The 19191-nt window shown below is 41.6% G+C and overlaps 1 non-coding gene across 1 annotated transcript; it reads right to left on the bottom strand.

Annotated features, from left to right (window-relative positions):
• Positions 1 to 3034: 3034 nt before the first annotated feature.
• On the bottom strand, positions 3035 to 3106 carry trnae-cuc (transfer RNA glutamic acid (anticodon CUC)). The gene has a single exon. It is a non-coding gene; the product is annotated as a tRNA-Glu (tRNA).
• Between the last annotated feature and the right edge of the window lie 16085 nt (positions 3107 to 19191).

Here is a 19191-nt window from a genome sequence, read left to right as displayed (position 1 = left end):
AAACACATAAACGTACATAAACGTTTATATAACACTCCCTAAACAGACCAGTTCTGTGTTAAAATTCTGATTGTAAGAAAAGTTCAAGCCTGAGACGGGAGACGTGTTAGAGCAGTGGCTCTATGCTCTCCAGCTCCACCTTTGGTATGGAGGTGAAAAGCAGGCTGAGAGAGACTGCTGTGCAGTGCTGGAGGGTGAAGTGCAGGGCAGCACAGTGGACAGAGTCCACCTCTCTGCTGTTCAGGTTGATGCAGTTCTCTGCTGAACTCAACAAGCTGGACACACAGTGAGCAGAGCCAGTCTGATAGATCTCTCTGATGATGGACAGTACAAAGCTGGAGCTCAGCCTGGGGAGAAGACACACACACAGACACACATTTCCAGGTCTCATGCTGTACATTATAATTAAAGTGTTTGGACTGTTACTAACTGTGTGAACAATCTGAGCCACACAACACATGACTGTATTCTCTCACCTTCTGATCTGAAGTCTGGCCAGTACAGGCAGAAGGTCTCTGGGGTTTTGCTACTTAATGTTGGGGATGTGTAGTGCTGCCATGAGCTGGTCGAAGCTCGTCTACTTTGCCGTAACGTCACCCATTCGCCTTGCTGTCTGGATGCGTACTTCTAGTGCTAGAGTCTTCTCTGTCAGACTAGCAATTCATCTACACTTCTCACAGATAAAACTGCCACTAATGACAAAGAATAAACATGTTGCATTCAGTGCTCTGAAGCAGAACATAAGTCATGATGAAAAAACAAAATGTTAACATTACTTATGTTTGTGGTAGTTCCTTAGATATAGTTTGTGATGATAAAGTAGTTTTCCATGGAAGTTGCCAGTTTCCAGGTAGAAAGTAATTAAATCCAACGAAAAATTTGTTAAACAGATAGAGAGCAGTAAGCGCTAGTATGCTGAAACAGTTTCAAAAACAGGAAGCTTCTTTATGAAGGAAAGAGGTTCTTATGAACCTCAGCATTTTGACAGCAAGTATTAGCCATGGCTATAAAACCAAGTGAATAATTCAGTTATGGGATTAATCCACAAAATAGCACATCAAATCTAGTTATTTGGCCAGTACAGGGATATGTAATATTTCTTCATCTCAGCAAAATGCAAAAGCTTGACTTCCTTAACTGATTAATAATTAAAAAAAATCTTTCTTGACTATAAGAATATAGCTTACCCATTAGAAAGATTAAACATCCAGTCAGTGTGTTTCCTGGCATGTTAATGTAAAAGGCAGCTCCTAGTGGATTTGGGAAAGATTAGTAAAATATTTCAAGTATCTGCAAAGCAGAAAACTGCCTATTCAACAGGCATGAATAATATGCTACAGAAGTAGTTGTGTTATTTGCATAGCCTAATTAATATACATGCAGATCATGTTCTATAGTACCTATATTGTTATATTAAAATTTCACTATGGCTTTTTTGCTTCACAATTGTTACACATAATTGCTGCACCCGATACAAGGATAGGAATTTCAATTTATTCCTACTGGACAGAAGAATCATTAATGGCTGCTGAGTGAAGCCTTTCATTGAAAATTCATCCAATTAATTTTTATTTATTTATTTTTTTTGTTGTAACCAGAAACAGGGCACGTCAGCCAGGAATACATTCCAGGTCTGTTTTAGAACACTGACTGTGATTCATTACATTTTGGCAATTGTGAAAACAAACTGGATGATACTTCTAAAAGTAATTGTGTTTGCAGTTTATTTGCACAGTTACATGAACAACACTGGTAGCATAATCAACAGGCTTGATGGTTTTCCAGTGCACGACACTGTGATACCAGGGCTGGCCCAAGCCTGTGTGGGGCCCTATGAAGAAATCTGAGCTGCCACTGACATAACATAGGTAAACAAACAAATAGAACTAAATACATGGTCTTTGGCACCCTCTTGGTGGCCTTAGCAGGCTCTCATTTTGCTTATATGGTGGGACAATTTTTCTGCTGTTATCCTATCTATCGAGCAGTCCTACCCAGATTTAATGCACTTATGTACATTACCCTTAGTCCAGGTTTCTGGTGTTTATTTTAGATGCATTTTTGGTTGTATATATTATAATTAGGCTACTGTGAACAATTGTATACCATATAGCTACAGCACCTGTACTTCACACACATGTAGTAATCGGATCTAGAAAGTTGCCAACCCTATTATAATATTAGGTTTATAGTATAATATTTGAATTAAACAGACAAAGCGTTAATCACAATCATTTGCATGATGATTAAATCTTGAACCAAAAATGTATCAGAGAGCTCTAGTGTTTTTTAGAGACACACACCCAATAAAACTGTGCTTGACCATTTCTTACCTTCTATATCATTCTCTGCAGTTTACAGAGAAAGACCTGACACTGGGTAATGCCGTTGTCTATTCGAAGGCCAAAACAACAACAATCTTGGTTATCAAAGACTCACTCCACCCTGACCACAGCCTCTTCTTTTAGAAGCCATGAGAAAACCACCATCGCAGCTTGAGAGCACAAATCTAGCCTCTTAAGAGGTGTTATGTTCCACAGGCAGTTCGATATCTCAATGCGGTCCACATGAAAGCAATTTTCTTTCCATGAGTGCAAATTGCACTTTTAATGCCTGATATTTCAGCCACTCATTTCTCTCACTACATGACAAAACTCTTGAAACTTTTCTCCAAAAGCACTGAATGTTATTCTAACCCTTTATGGCCTTTCTCTATTCATGTACACAAAGTCCAGTATGATTCCAAATGTCATCAAAAGATATATCTGTTTGTAGCTGAACAACTTATACAATGTGATCTTTCTTCTTTGTGTCAAATGAACTTAACAATTGAAACATCCAAAACTGGCTGTGTTTCTTGCCAACATACTGGTGTTTGGACATGTGGGATTACTTGCACGTCACTTTCAATAGCTCAGTTGGTAGAGTAGAAGTTAAAACTGTCATCCTTAGGCTGTCGGTTCAACTCCGACTCCCACAAACTTTATGTTTTAATGCAGAATCTGTCATTTTATATGAGCAAAAAAAGAGGTTTTTCCCTGACCGGGAATCGAACCCGGGCCGCGGCGGTGAGAGCGCCGAATCCTAACCACTAGACAATCAGGGAGAAAGCTGCAGAGGTTACCTGATCCAACCATTTTTCAAAGTCTACACGCCTACTATTCTGACAATGTTTGGATGCATACTGGAATTGGTATGCATGAGTGGAAAAAGGCCATAAAGCGAGTTATTCATCTTTCTCTTTGTTCTACAAAAAAAAGAAGTTTGCAAGAGTCAGGGCTCTTTTTTACCATCTGGGAAAAGAGGGAACGCTGGTGTCACTAACACATGGAAAGAGCTGTTATAGTATTCCCCATTTGTCTCCTTAATGTTTCTGACATTTTAACCACTCATTTCTCTCTCTACATGAAAACACTGTAGAAAACTTTCTCCAAAAAATACGGAATGTTATTCTAAGTACTCAGACAATAGTCTTTTCCTCCCCCTTCTGACGCGTGAACTTATAGACGCCCTTGATTGCACGGTGTCTCTGTAATTGACAGGGGAGAGAGCGTATGCCCCTCCCTCTCTCCCTAAGAGTACAGCCAATTATGCTCTTCTAGACTCTCGGCCACAAATGGCTGTGACACCATCAGTTTCAAAGTTAAACACAACTCCTATAGTACTAATAAAAGCTTCACACTCACCTCAGCTGGGAGATGGCAGACACTGAAGGAAACTCCTCACTTCACTCTCTTCATCTGACCAGTCATTAAGCTCCACTGATTTCTTCACTGTTTGGAGTTTCAGCACTTCTAGGAAGAGGGAGGTCTTTCTCTCTGAGGTCTATGTAGCAGACTGCAGATGCTGACTGGTAAACTGGCTGTAATGCTGGAAGGACACTCCTGCCTATTTGAGTCTCAGAGTCCTTCACATGAGAGTACAAATCCAGCAGGAAATCTTGTTCATCATATGCATATGACATCAGTTTCTTTATAGGTCTGTTAATAGTCTCTCTCTGATGAATAGCTTGTTGCAGACTCAGTTTCAGCAGATTTATTTATTTTTTTTAATTTTCCCACTTATAGGAACCTGTCTGATCCTGTGTTGAATCAAACCTGCAAACACAACAACCCATTTATTACATTTTTTTTCATTTAAGTTTGATTCAAAATAGCTTTATAGTCAAGACTATCCTGTATAATATTATGGAATAATTAAAAGGCAGGTTTAAAGTTTAATGCAAAGAAACAGCAAAGATCATTTGAAGATGTCATTTATCAGAACACTGGACATAGTGATTTGTAATATTAGAATAGAATCCCTTTATTTACTAAAGGTACACAGAAATGTACACAGGTACACAGAAACTTACTGTATGTAAGAGTGCAAGAGTTCAAAGCAGTATAAGTGCAGATAAAAACCACTACAGTGCCATTGCAGCTTTTAATGCTGTTTCAGTATCAGGGTCTTCAGGAAGGCTCCACCTGGCAACCCTGAAGTGCCTTGCTATGCTTAAAACTGCACACACACACACACACACACACACACACACACACACACACACACACACACACAAACAAACACTCAACAAGGTGAGTTCTGCTTATTTGTTATTGGAGATTTGTTAAGAAGGCTGATCGCCATTTAAAATTAGATTTCACACACTGTAATTGTTACACTGGTGAGTTTGAGGTAGAGATGCACTTTCATTAATACTGCTTACACTGTGTTTCTTTACAACACGCATGGACGTGTTGAAGCACCTCATATGCATGGAACACTACTACTCAGAGCATTGGATGAATGAAAACAGAAGCTATCTGGCTCACACAATGTTTTAAATGTGCCAAGGGAAAGTCCAAGTGTGGCCATCCTTGAGTGGAGTGGAAGATAAATACGTTTTTTGTCTTTCAAAGCAGCTGTAAGAGTTAGTGGGTCTCATGCAAGAATATTTTCATTATGCTACATTTATTTTGAATTCTTATAACTGTGCCACATCAGATTAATCTTTTAAATTCACCAAATGATCATAATGTTTGTCCATTTATTCAAAGTTTGCATATAATACTGTGTATCTATAAATTATTGTATTTGATAATTGCCCCCAAAATGCCCTATAAGGCTAAGTGCCTTCCCTGTTTTCATCTCTGGGTAAAAGGAGCCAATTTCCTAATCTGAGGGATTAATAAATGAAAACTTCACTATGACATCATTAGTAGTGGAATTAAGATCTGTTAAAGGCAAGAAACAGAAAACCATGTTACTCTATTTGTTCATGTTGTCACATAAGATCCCCACTGTCACGTAGATAAATAAGATATGGTCTGATAATTATATTAAAACACATAAATAAGATATGGGGTGATAATTATAGTAAAACACATAAATAAGATATGGTCTGATAGTTAGATTTTCAAAAAGATCTATAAACCTTGATAATTATATTCATAAAGAAAAAAGGTGTGTAGTTGCGCTCAATCCAGGAAAAAAAAAAATGAAAACATATCCTGTAGGTGCATAAAGTAAATAGTAGAATGTAGCTTGCACATTACCAGAAGGAGAATCAAGAGGTTTTGTTAAGTTTTATTGGATTAGTGTGTTAGCTGTTGTGTGTGATATCAGCCAGTGAAACAAGAGCAAGTGTTTCATATTTCAATCTGTCGCCAGCGCTCAGAGCTAGTTTAAAACACATAAATAAGATATGGCTTGATAGATTCAAATACAGTCTCACTAAAGAATGGCCATAAATGACTATAATGAGGTGAAGGGGAGGACAGATGAGAGAACATTTGTCCTGACAGGTGATGTTACACTGACAGGTGCTGGAATGGAGCCTGTTAAATTGGACATTGGCTGTCAATATCAACATCACAAAGTATTAATATTGCAGTGTTTTGGGATTTAAAATAGCATTGACATATGGAGGCCCATGTATAATAATAATAATAATAATAATAATAATAATAATAATAATAATAATAATAATAATAATAATAATATTAGTAATAATAATTGTTAGAAACTGGATCAAAGTGACCAGTCCCTCAGGTTCGATCTCCTCCAAGTTACCTTCTGCCCTCTGTCCTCTGTAGCCGGATCCGGGGAAGTCAAGAGACACTGACACCAAGGTAGTGAATGAAGAGAATTCAACTTTATTCAGGAAAGCACAGAGTATATATGTGTCCTATATCTACTATCTAAATCTACAGGATGATGGGAAAAGTGAGGTATGTTCTAAGGGTCTACGTAGAAAGGAAAGCGACAAGGTTAGTAAAAATTAGATGTTCTTTGCATGAACGACCCACGAGCTGTTCCCGTACCCGCCATGAGGTACTCCTATGCTTAAAGAGAGACAGGGAGAGAAAGAGAAAGGGAGGGGTAAAGGAGACAAGAAGAAGGAGTGGAAGACCTCGGGCGACCAGCTCGTGGTCAAGCCGCCATGTCATGGCTGATAGGCAGAGACCTTGTGTTGGGTGCCTAAAGACAGAAAGGCTCCAGTATCTAACAATAATAATAATAACAATAGATGTAATATATATATATATATATATATATATATATATATATATATATATAAATAAAATGTTTCTCTCATACTCAAGGTCGCAGAAACCCTAGAGACAGGAGTCACTGCTGAATAAAAACAAACCATAGAGGGCATGAGTTCATGCTGGATTTACATTTATGGCATTTAGCTGACACATTTTTATCCAAAGCAACTTACAATTATGACTGGGTACAACTTGAGCAATTGAGGGTTAAGAGCCTTACTCAGGGGCCCAGCAGTGGTAAGTTGGCAGTGGGGGGGCTTGAAGCAGCAGCCTTCTGATACCTTAACCACTGAGCTACCACTGTAAAAAAAAAAAAAAAAAAGCTAACCCTAGCAGACCAACTCTACTGTCCATCCTGCTCTCCAATGTCTGTTCCCTGGTCAACAGGTGAACTCTAGCATAGCACCCAACGCGAGTGTAGAGACTGTTGTGCTTTAGTTTTCACAGAACTGTGGCTCAGTGACAGAATTCCTGACACTGAGGTAACAAAATGAAATTATTTATGTAATAATATGATGGCAGGAAGTGTAAAAGACCAAATTAGGCTGCATGTAGACATCTGAAAATCGGTAAGCAGGTAATTGTTTTATTCCTAAGAAATGTTATCTCGAAAAATGTACTGCACTTTAAGAATATTGGATGTTATAAAGTGATTTATTTGAGTATGCCAGTGTGGGTTCTCCCGCGGGCCCGCTAGGGGGCGAAGTGCAGCATAAAGTTAGCCCTAAGATGCAGTAACCGTTAGTGAGCAAAGATAGCCATCAAGCTAGGATAGCTAACGTTAGCTAGTTAACTATTCATCCCATTAAATCACGCTTTTAATGCTGTAATACTGTAAATAATTGTATATTTCCTCGTTTATACATTTTGTAGCAGAATTATGATCGTAGCTAGTCCATGCTAGAAGCCACTGAACCAACGCTTAGCTTCCAGCTCATAGCTGCCCCCAAACAACTCCACGGACACATCAGCTAAAATAAGCCTCTTTTATTCCATGATGTCTAAAGGTATCGGCGATCAAATCATTCTTATGGCTGCATAAGTTTCACCAAACGGCGTCAAACTATTTATCTGCCTAACGGAAACGCAGTTTGACATTTCAGACCTTTAAATGGTTAAAGGGTCTAACCTAGGTTAGCTATCTTAGCTACCTAACGAGGTAAAATAAGGAACGGGGTGTTTGCAGTTGTTCATTTTTACACCTTTCTGTGTGGTCCGTTTTCAGATATTACAGTTACGTTAACAATATTGTGAAAATTGTAAAGGATACTTTATTCATGTCCTCATTGTTAAAAATTGTATCGCTTTATCACAGCGATAAGCTAGTTAGCTAGCTAATAGTTGAGGTCAGCGAGTGTCTAACTCGGGGCTATAAACCATTCCTTGTGGAACCATTTCATTGTTCATCTTTCAACTTTGATCGTTTAGGTGCTGGTAGTTTGTTAGCTAGCTAACTGTTCAGAAATAGAAAACCTACTTTTGTATGATTTAGAGACCCAAATTCACAAACCTGTGGGTTTTCAAATTTATCGTTCTCTCTAAATAAGCAAAATGAGGTAAGCCATTACTACAGCTATCGGACTGTTTGAACTACAATATTCGACTGTTCATTTATTGTTAGTTAGATTAAATTAACTTTCATAAACATTCTTAATTAATAGAATGTGTTTTTTTTAAATAACTGATTAACTGTGTATATTTAACATGAAGAAGCTATTTATATAAAGTTTCAAGTTTGGTTTATTTGTCACATACATTTATTTGTCACTTTCATTTTTAGGCTGTAAAATGAAAGCTCCTTGCTCACAATTATTATATATATATATATATATATATATATATATATATATATATATATATATATATATATATATATATATAAACTCCCTATTCAATGGGAAGAAACCAGTTCATCTCATTGTGAATTGCTGGTTCTGTAATCAAAACACTGAGGTTCCATATGGGAACAGAAACTGCTGGGACTGTCCATTCTGTGTGCAGTACAATGGCTTCTAAGAGGTATTGCTGTATTTGAGACATGGTGAGGACATATTTTATTGAAAGTCTTCCAATGATGCACCCTTAACTGAACCATTTTATGTTGTTGCTGCTGTTAAAAAAATGCAGAATGGTGATTATAACGAACCGATCCTTGCACAATATATGGAGCACCTCAACCATGTATCAGCTGGTGTCCCTGTGCTTGATGCATCCAAGACTCAACCAGACACTGAAGATCAAGCAGCTGGCTTCCTTCACTCCCAGAAAGGAAGTAGGTTTTCCATTTGAACTGTTGCCTTCTTAGTTAAGACATATGCAGGGTTGATTGCAGTGCCAGAGTTGTGAAACTATGAAAGGTAATGCATGTCCAGTGCTGGAATTAAGATCATAGCTGTAAATAGTCTCTGACTTGGGCAGAGATTGTGAGTGGGTCTTCAAGGGCAAACAGGATCTGATGGCCCACATGTAGTTTGATATTATTCCTAAATAACTAATTTGACATGGCTATTTAAAAGAAGCTGATCATGTAAGCAGCAAAGCCAGAATATCATTCTCTGACTAAGGATTTAGTTGACTGATGTTTAGCCCAACTAAACTGTGGTCCTGGCTGATTTTAGTTGGACTATTGAGCCACTGACTCATGCACAGAGTTTTCTGAGTATTTTGCAGTTTCTTACTGTACTGAGTTCTTACTGAGTATAACGCCAACTTTGATGCATTTGTTTTCTTTTCACTGAACAAAGCCTTCAACCTTGACTGTGGTGACATGAATTCCAGATCTGCAGTGTTTTTTTCAGTAATGCATCTTTTGCCCGTGCATTTTGATTGCAGTGTTAGGAGGTCATAACTGCTGATCAAAACTTTGGACAAGAGGGCTTATCCTCATGGCTCACTGACTTTCATGTTCAACAACAAACAATCTTTTCTTATTTATTTTTTTCCAGTTGTAACAAACCGTTCTGCTGTTTTTTTAACTTCTGTCAAATTTTTAATGGTTGTACAGGACAATTACGATGGAAATTGAGATGTACAAGCGCCACCTTGAACAGACCTACGAGTTGTGCGTGCCTGTCAGACCGCTGAGCAGTGTGACATCCAGCACCAGAACCGACAGCTGTGGGCCCTGCTTTTCAACCACCAGCTCAGATGCAGCCAAGATGCGGACAAAGCATTCATTAAGGTGAGTAATTATTGTCAATGGTTTCTTACAATGGTGCTGAAGTGCTTAAGATACTTTTTGGTGATTCCATAGCCAAGAATTCTCAAGGTCACAACTAGCTGCATTTCTGTTGGGTGTGAATGACAGTTGCTCCTTCCCGGTTGATACAAAGTGACGATAGAAAAAAAGGCGTACACGGAACTGGTAGTGAACACTGTCCTTCAAGTGCATATGAGTGCATACAGTGTTTGAGCCTGCAATCCAGTTCATTACCCTGTCCAACAGGCTCCCAGGTTCCCCTCCACATCTTCCTTGTCAGAGATGAAAATTGATATAAAAAAAATGGGGAACAGTTGAAATGACTGAGCCAATACACTGCACATTTTACCTTGAATACTTTTGGTTACTTTTTTGTTCCTGGCTACCATGCTTTTTTAAGCATTGATTATATCAAACTCTGATTTATCTAAGATAAGCAAAGACCTGTTCTCTCTTGCTGCATTTTGTTGGGTTTTTTGTTTTTTTTTCCAAATGAAGCTGTTGTTTTCATTTTTGGTGGGTTTCATACTATCCACACCAGCTTCCAGGTTTCTCTCCTTTTACATACCAAGCAATCAGCTTCCTTTCTCTTTGCTACAGAGCACCTCTTTTCTGTCCACACCTGCTTGGCTGGTAGCTCTCAGAAGCCTTGCCTTCCTCACCTGTGCTTTTCTGGTTGCGGTGGCCATATGTGGGTCTGGATGTGACTCTGGAGACACATCCTCTCTCCACAACAGCCCGCACACTCTCAGCGGGGGAATCATCCCACCCAAAGAAGCCCACCAAAGTGACATTGAAGCCAAAGCAAAGAGCATCACCAAAACTATGCAAATGTGGAATGATCTGGTGGGTATTCTGCCAGAGAGAGGCAATAGAGAATATCAAGCTGATCTGGTAGTCTGGAAGCAACCACCAGATGGCTGTCGCTTCTGTTGGCCTTTTGACTTCCATCAACATCTACTCAGGCCGTAAAAAAAAATGGTGTACTGGGAGGTAGTAAATCTTACTAATCAGTACTTGTTTTTGGCCTGTGAAAATACAAACAAACAATACACATATTCAAACACTTCTGAACTACAATTGCTTATCAGGATTTACACAGGCTTATGTTCTTAATACCTCTTTGCTTACAACTTCATCAAAGCGGTTTTGTTCTACAGTATGTGCAAAGTCTACTTTCCCACACAGTTCACATGAGTCTTGATTCGTCCTGCTGGTTCTTCATGTCTGTGAATGTGAAAAATCTAACTTTTTTGCTTGGCTTCAAGCAGTGATCCTTTGAGTGCATCATTCATGATTCATTTAGGATTACAACCAAGTGGTTCAATATCCAGCCAGAGGTGTACTCAAGTGAGGTAATAAAATGAAATTATTAATGTAATATGATGGCAGGAATTGTAAAAGACCAAATTAGGCTTCGGAAGTAAGCAGGAAGTGAGAATGAACAAATATGGCCTCTGTGGCAAGTCCGGGATTGAGACCAGGATACCACCTAAAGATACAATTTTAATAAAAAATGGTTTTGTAACTTGATGAAAATGTATAAAGATTGAACCCACCTGAGACTGTTAGACATTCTGTGGACAATACCTCGTCTGTATGCAACATTGAGCTCAGAATAAAGATGGCACCGGCTATTCTCTTCAATTAATTACTGCGTCTATATCTTTATTTTCTATTTAAAGTGTACTTGAGAAAAGGACTGGAATGTGGGAAAAATCTAGGAACCGCACAAGAATGTCTGGAGGTAAAAATTCAAGGCTGCATAGCCATACCTTAATGTGAGAGATCCTCCATTTCAGAGTCTGCTGTGTGAGAGTCCTGTGCCTTTTTTCTCTAGCTTGGAATAGGACTGTTGCTTCTGCTTCTTAAGGTTTTTAATCAACAAGGATGGTGGCTCCACCTGCAATGAACCATGAGCTTGTTATATTGAACTGCACAAGACAGTAAATTAACTCTTGCATTCATTATGTATGAAGTGCGCCTCACTTGAGATGTCAGCCAAAGTTTAGCAGTAAATATGCTTATCTGCAGTTAAGTGTGTTGCTATTGATAGACATCTTCAGCTAAAAATAAGTATTTCTTGACCCTACTACACCAAGCCCAGATACAACACAGACATGCATGTGCTGTAGTTGGCTTCAAAACATTCAATGAACTTGTCAGCAACATGGTCCAGATTCCTGCAGCATGTGACATGCGTCTGCACGCATCCTGCCCCCACAGTCTCTGCCTGGCTCCCCCCACCCTCCTCCACCCCCAGTTTGCTCTCTCATCCTGCCCACCAGCAGCTAATGTCCGCCGCCGCAGCGCAGCACCTCCCACTGTATGCTGCAGGCTCCTCTGTGTGCCTGTGGTAAAACCTCGCCAAGTTTAGTGTTCTAGCCACTGCACTCCCCTCCCCAACTCACACATCAATCTCAGAGGCAGATGGATTCCTGCCTCCCAGCCACATCCCAACTTTTTGACCTGTACACATACTTGGATAAATGTTCTCTGTGAATACAAAACAGCAACATTTGTCTAGTGTACCGGAGACCTCTTGGAAGTTTTGTAGACAGATGAGGCCGGGCTGTGCTAGCTGAGAGAGACGATATTTGAGCTTGAATCTGACTAGCACATGCACAGAAGCATAGGGTATTATGAAGGCTCTGCATGATATCGTGACCCAAGGTTGAGCTTACAGTAGGTGGCCATATTGCCTCATATCAAGGGCAGTGTACGTTGGAAGACCATAGCGGAGACGTGTGACCGAACTATGTGCACGAGCGCATAACATGCCGCATTCCTTGTTTTCTCCCATTTTTGAGTGAAGCTAATTGATAGTGCCATCTGCCATCTCCTTTTAGAAAGCCAGTGCAGTGCCTTGGCTGTTGATGTGAGTTGTTTTGTCAAAGGAAAGAATTGAAAATGTGAGCGGTGATCTCCATGTAATAATTAGGCTTTAATGCCCTTTACCACTCATTCAGTGCTTGTCTGTGTTTATGTTTTCAGTGTTACAGTGTGATTTTATTTAGGTGAAATTTGTTTTCAGTCTATCTGCAGTAGTGCACTTAAAGGGCCAGGAAGGTTAGTGGAACACATTTGCTCTGCCTCTGACCTCACAATTCCACTGTAACAACAGTGTTCAATTCCGTCATTTAAAAAAAAAAAAAAAAAACTTGGTTTGGTTTAAATTTGTTTAAAGATTTGTTTAAATTGTTTGTGCCAGTGTATGTGAGCGTGTTACAGTCTCTCTGACCCTCCACACCCATTAGTGCGTTCTTCCACTAGCTTCTCTCTCGTTCCTGCTTCAATATTCAAGGGAGGATTGAGATCCATTCAGGTAATTTTGCAGTCTTGAAAAAATGCATTGAAAGACATTCTAGTAGCTCAGTGGTGCACCTGCGCTCCACTCTGCTCCCCAGTTCAGAGGATGCCAGCACCTATGTTTAGTCTTTTATGTTTAGTCTTTTTTAGTCTGTTTCTCTTTATTTCCTTTGGACTCCAGTGCTTTTTAATAATCTGTTTTGGACATGGTATGGCTGCTCCATTACCCAGGAGCCCATACAAAGGTTCATTTCTGCCTGCCTGCATAACTGCTGGAGGGAGGATTTTATGTCCAGAAAATGTTAAGATGGCAACAGCTCGGTGGGAGACAGTATGTGAGAATCACCTCTTAGGCTCATTTTACTGTTTCTCATGTAGAAGGAATTCCCTCACTATGTTCCCATTCTGAGCATCAAAGCCAACTGGGATGGGGGTTTGTCACATTCTGAATTCTAGCTCATGTCATATTTTGTCAGCATTGGCTTTGATAGACTCAGGTTATCAGTACAAATTTACATTCAAGATTAGTTGTCTTTTACATATATATCCCCTCTCCTGCAATCATGGCTAATTAGCTGCATCCGTCATTGTAATTGTTTAATTTTTCATGCTAGTTCATTCACCCTTGTATTAGTGCCATGCATGTGAAACAGACTCTTAAAAGGTTTTCTTTTTGTATCTTGCATGCCTAGCATAATAGGACATTCAAAATCCCTTGAAAATATTAAACTTTTTTTTTTATGTATATATCTCCTCAACATTCCCAGTACAACTGCTGTAGAGTCCACGACTCAACTCTTGACTAAAGTCTTCACTCCGAGCGTCTGAGTCGGCTGCTGCGGCATACGCCACGCTGCTCTGTGACCCTCACTCTCCACTCCTCTCCTCTCCCAGCTTTTCCAGATCCCTCAGATGCAGACAGCCCAGCCTGCCATTCCAAGTAACAGCCCTTCCATTCGACCCGTGTCCAGCCAGCCCATCATGATGTTCCTGACGCCCATGCCCTTCACCTCATCCCAGACCGCCCAGTACTACGTACTCCAGTATTACGTGCCCCAGGTACCCAGAGCAGAGAAAAGCGCCTGTGCAAATATGTACACAGTGTAGCAAATGGGTTGAAAATCTGTCTATAAACAGGTTGGCCAGCAATAAATAAACTGCTCCTAAAATGTGTAGATAAAAATATGTTTTATCTTGGAAGCAGAAATGAGAAGTTCTAGTTTAGTTTTTTTTTCAGTGTAAAAACTAAATGTTTTTGTATTTTTTGTTTGTTTACTGCTTCGAATATCTCTTTTAGGAGTGTCCTATATGAATGGCCATGTCTGGTGCTAGGCCCTTTACCTCTGCTGTTCTGTTTCATTCTCAGTATCGCCACAGTGGCCTTCCCTACGTGGGACATCCCCAGCAGTACTCCGTCCAGCCCACAGGACCCAGTACATTCTACCCTGGGCTCTTTCCTGCAGACTGCCCACTAGCATATGGTGAGTTTGGACTTCCCTTTCTCTACCCCCACCTGGGAAACACACATGCGTGCTCTCACCGATAAAGAGACCTTTCTTCTGGGTATTCCCGCTGGCTGAAACTGTTTTTTCTTTTGCTCTCTTACTGAAACAAGTGCTTTTTTTGGTCACCACTAGTGGCAGGGCCTTCATACTATCCTGGCCAGACCATATACACCAAATCTCCATCCATAATAGTGCATACAGCTCAGCAGCCTCCACCCACTAAGAGGGTAAAGAAAACAGTGAGTATTCCCCATGCCTCAGAGGTGAAATTAATTTAATTGTAGCTTGACTTAATAGATGCAATAACTTGCTGTTCGCTAAGATCCGTATCCGAGACCCTAACCAGGATGGCAAGGATATCACAGAGGAGATCATGTCAGGAGTAGGCATTAGCCAGAACACAAGCCCACCAGTGGGACGTCCCTGCACTACCCTTACTGCTCCACAGGTAAGCCATTCAGTCCCACAGCCCGAGCCCCTGATCGGCTGCAGACTGCTGCTTCGCGTGATCCACTCCACAGGTCAAAGTACTCTCTCATCTAGTCCTCCCTCATAATGAGCTCTGAGCTGATTGTTTGGTTGTTTGGCTGGCTTTCATTGTCTTGTCCTGTTAAAAGCATCATACAATCAGCAACAAAATCTGATGGTGTAGTTTGATTTCCGGCCATTCTCTCTTCCTTCTTCAGTGATTCGGTCGCACCGTTGACCCTCCTCCGTCATATTTGACTTGTTCCAGTAGCTTGTGTGATTGTGGCTGTTCTGATTTCAGAAGGCTTCTCAGATGTGTTTTGATGTTCCGACTTGCCGTGCCTATTCTTTCGTCTGCCTCCATCTTAGTTCTCCCTCACAGCCACTCGAATCCTCCTGATCTTCCCTCGTGTTCCCTCTACACAGACAGCCCACATAAAGGCCCTGTAAGAAGGATTCAGCCAAACCCTGAGCACCTCAGCTCCTCTGAGGAAAGGCCTCTCTGTAAAGGGAACACTCACTACTGCGCTGTTGCACTTACTTTGTGTCCTCTTTCCCTAAATGTTAACAGTGTTCCTCTTTCCTCTCTTTCTCTATTTCTCCTGCCCATTTATTTAAGCACCCCATGCTTGTCTGCTGTCTCTTGCTGTCTTTGTGTCTTCACCCTCCACACACACACACATTTTGTGCCTTTGCGGCTGGATCTTTTGCCCTCTTGTGCTTTCTCATTTCCTCTCTCTCTCTCTCTTTGCCTCTTTCTCTACTCACTTCTCTAATTATGCTGTGCTGTGCTGTGCTGTGCTGTGCTCACCCCCCCACCCTCGTTGCCATTCCCCTTCTTCTGCATGTGTGTGCAGTATCTCTCTCTCTCTCTCTCTCTCTCTCTCTCCATCTTTTCTGTCTTTTGCTAGTTTTTATGTCCACACCCTCATTATCCTCGCATTTTCTACCTCAAATCCCAGCAGCTGAACAGCCAGGTAGCAGAGCAGGGGAATGTCAGTGTCGGCCTGGCCCTGGAGTCCCACTGTCCGGCGAAGGCTGCAAGTCCAGCAGCCGGAGAGGCGGTTGCCTCAGGCACGCTGACGCCCTCATTGCCTTCCAGCACTGCTGCTCCTTCAGGCCTCACTCTCCCAGGCCAGGCTGTTATAGAGGCAGTCCAGGCCTGTGGAGCCTCCACTGGGGCAGAGCTGAAAGAGACTGGGAAGGATCCAGAGGTCTTGCTGGAGGATAAAGTGGAGACCATCTTACAGTCCAAGCTTAGGCAAAGCTTGAGTCAAGGTAAATAACCACATGCATGACATGCTATGTTAGGACACTAAAAAGACACCAGACTGATTTGTTATGTTTTACAGCTATTAGTTTATCCAACACCTGGAAGAAGCCAAAAGAGGACACTCCTGTGGGGCAGGCCCAGTGTCCTGACAGAGAGGTGATTCCTCTCTCCAGGTGCTCACTGTACCCCTCTCTGCATGCAGAGCCAGAGCTGAAGGATGGGAAGAGGCAGTATGATAGAGACTTCCTGTTGGCCTTCCAGTTCATGCCTGCCTGCATGCAGAAGCCAGAGGGGCTTCCTCCCATCTCTGATGTGGTACTGGACAAGGTAAGCCTGCTAAAACATTGGCCTTAGGGGACCTTTAAAACCATTCCATGGAGAGGGGCTGATGGACTTCGACTTGACTCTGTTCTTTTCTAGATCAAACAAAACAAGCTGCCCCTGCAGCAGGTGGACCCTCGCATTATCGCCAGAGACCCAGGCTTCAACCCAGCCTCTGCAGACTTCAGCAGGGCAATTCCTGGAGGCAGGGGTGCACGGGTGGGTCTCTCCGCTCATCCCTTGTCTTCTGTCACAAATGAATGATCACCTGGTCATCTTATTTGACCGAGGTCTTTGTGACATTGTTAGCACCCATAATAAAGAGCACCCATTCATTGCTTCAGCTGCTCAGTGTAGGCCCGAGACGGCCGTCTCCCCGCAAGGTCATCACCAACGTGTCCATGAACGACGAGGTGCAGCTGAAGAAGGCCGAGAATGCCTGGAAACCTGGCAGGAAAAGGGAGAACACCCAGAACCCCGAGACCCAGAAAACTCAGGTCAGCACCTCACTCCGCCATACCCTGTTTTCAGATTTCAGAGTCACAGCCTGTTATGGTTGGCTTGAAAGCTACTTAATTTTTTTTGCGAGATGCTCTTCAAGAATTGGATAATTAAATTATAGAGTCGTTGTTTAATTGGGTGGGTGTGTGGGGAGTGTGCACGAATGTAGCTATGCAGGGGGATATTGGTTTCTAGTGTAAACAAGGGGTGTGATGATACTGAGGGCCAGATCTTGTGTGCTTGTTGTTCTTTTTGTTGATTGTGGTGTTGATTTTGGTGAGAGAGTATTGTAGATTATTGAAGTGAGGTGTTCAGACTTGAGTTAAAAAAGAGTAGTTTTGTTTCTGATGCATGCATAAAACTTTTGCCATTGCAATTCAGTAGTAAGTTTCTCTAGTGAGTAATGGTACTTTCTTGTTTGTCAGTTCAGAAGTATGGTTTTCTTGGATTAATGTTGTATGCTGTGGAGGCCCTCTCTCTCCCAGTGATTGCTGATGTGTCTCCTAGCAGACACTGCTGGAGATGAGGGCCGAAGGATATTTAGAGAGTGTGATAAAAGGTTGGCAGCTTCCTGCCAAAAATGTTTTATGGGTGTACTGTGCCATATGGCATGCATAGTTATCTACGGTGTTTTGTGTGAACAGTAGTGTATTCTGTGGATGATCTTGTATATATTATAGGTTGGCGCCCAGTGGTTGTGTTTAAAATATTCTTGCAAATTTGTGCGCAATTCAGCATTGGGAGAGATTGACAGATCTTCATTGCATTGTCTGGTCGGTAGGGTTATTATTGGATCAGATTTGGTTATTATGTATATATTATTTTGTTTGTAGGAGTTATATGTTGATTAAATCTGAAATTATTGTAGGTAGTTCTAATGGGTTTTCTTTTAATTTGAATTTGGAGCACATGAGGGGTTTTAGTTGATAAGATTTGATAAACTGTTTGCTGCCAGTGCGACACTTCTCGGAAAGTGTGATTGATGTATGATGCCTTTATCGGTCTATATAGTAAAGCTGAGTGATTTTTGTTCATGACAAAGTTCCAAATGGCAGAGTAAATATTTGGTGAAAGTGAGGAGTTAGTCATTATGTGGAAGAACTGCTGAATTTAACAAAAGATTGGGTTCTTTGTAATGGAAAGCTTATTCGGTAGTCTGTTTTCCTCTCCAGGAGCTTTTCCAGAAGGTGCGCAGTATCCTGAACAAACTGACACCACAGATGTTTAACCAGCTGATGAAGCAGGTGATGGACCTCACCATCGACACGGAGGAGCGCCTCAAAGGCGTGGTTGACCTGGTTTTTGAAAAAGCCATTGATGAGCCCAGCTTCTCTATGGCCTATGGCAATATGTGCAGCTGCCTGGCTATGGTGAGTAACATGTTCCCATACATTGCTGCTGAAGTTCCATACAAAAGCAAATGCCACACAGAAGTGAACTCTGTTTGAACCACTCTAAACTGACATGGAGCTTTAACCAGCTTCTATTTAGTAACAGAACTCTCAACACTGTCTTATACCCAAGTGTTTCTCCTACATGTCTTTCCTGTGTAGTTAAAAGTGCCCATGGCAGACAAGCCCACCAGCACTGTGAGTTTCCAAAAGCTGCTGCTGAACCGCTGTCAGAAGGAGTTTGAGAAGGACAAGGTCAACGATGATGTTTTGGAGAAGCTGCGGCACCAGCTGGAAGCGGCCACTTCAGTAAGCAGCACTCCTGTCTAGTTTACCCGACTCACCAACCCACAGATCAGGAGAAAGGGGACTGAAATCGGCAGCAGTGCTGGGAGGCGGCCAGGTCGTTATCGGGTCCAAACGCGCTGTTTTTTGCTTTTGTCTTTGTTCTGGTTACTCCTCGCAAGGCCAGCGAGCGGGAGAGGCTGGAGGAGGATCTGGAGGAGGCGAAGGACAAGGCCCACAGGAGGTCCATCGGCAACATCAAGTTCATCGGGGAGCTGTTCAAGCTGCGCATGCTGTCGGAGGCCATCATGCACGACTGCGTGGTCAAATTATTAATGAACCACAACGAGGAGAGCCTGGAGCGTCTGTGCCACCTCCTCACAGCCATCGGCAAAGACCTGGACTT

The sequence above is a fragment of the Electrophorus electricus genome, chromosome 10, assembly GCF_041902795.1.
Source record: "Electrophorus electricus isolate QZ-2024a chromosome 10, ASM4190279v1, whole genome shotgun sequence".
NCBI classification, from domain to species: Eukaryota; Metazoa; Chordata; class Actinopteri; order Gymnotiformes; family Gymnotidae; genus Electrophorus; species Electrophorus electricus.
This window is presented reverse-complemented; position numbering and strand designations above follow the sequence as displayed.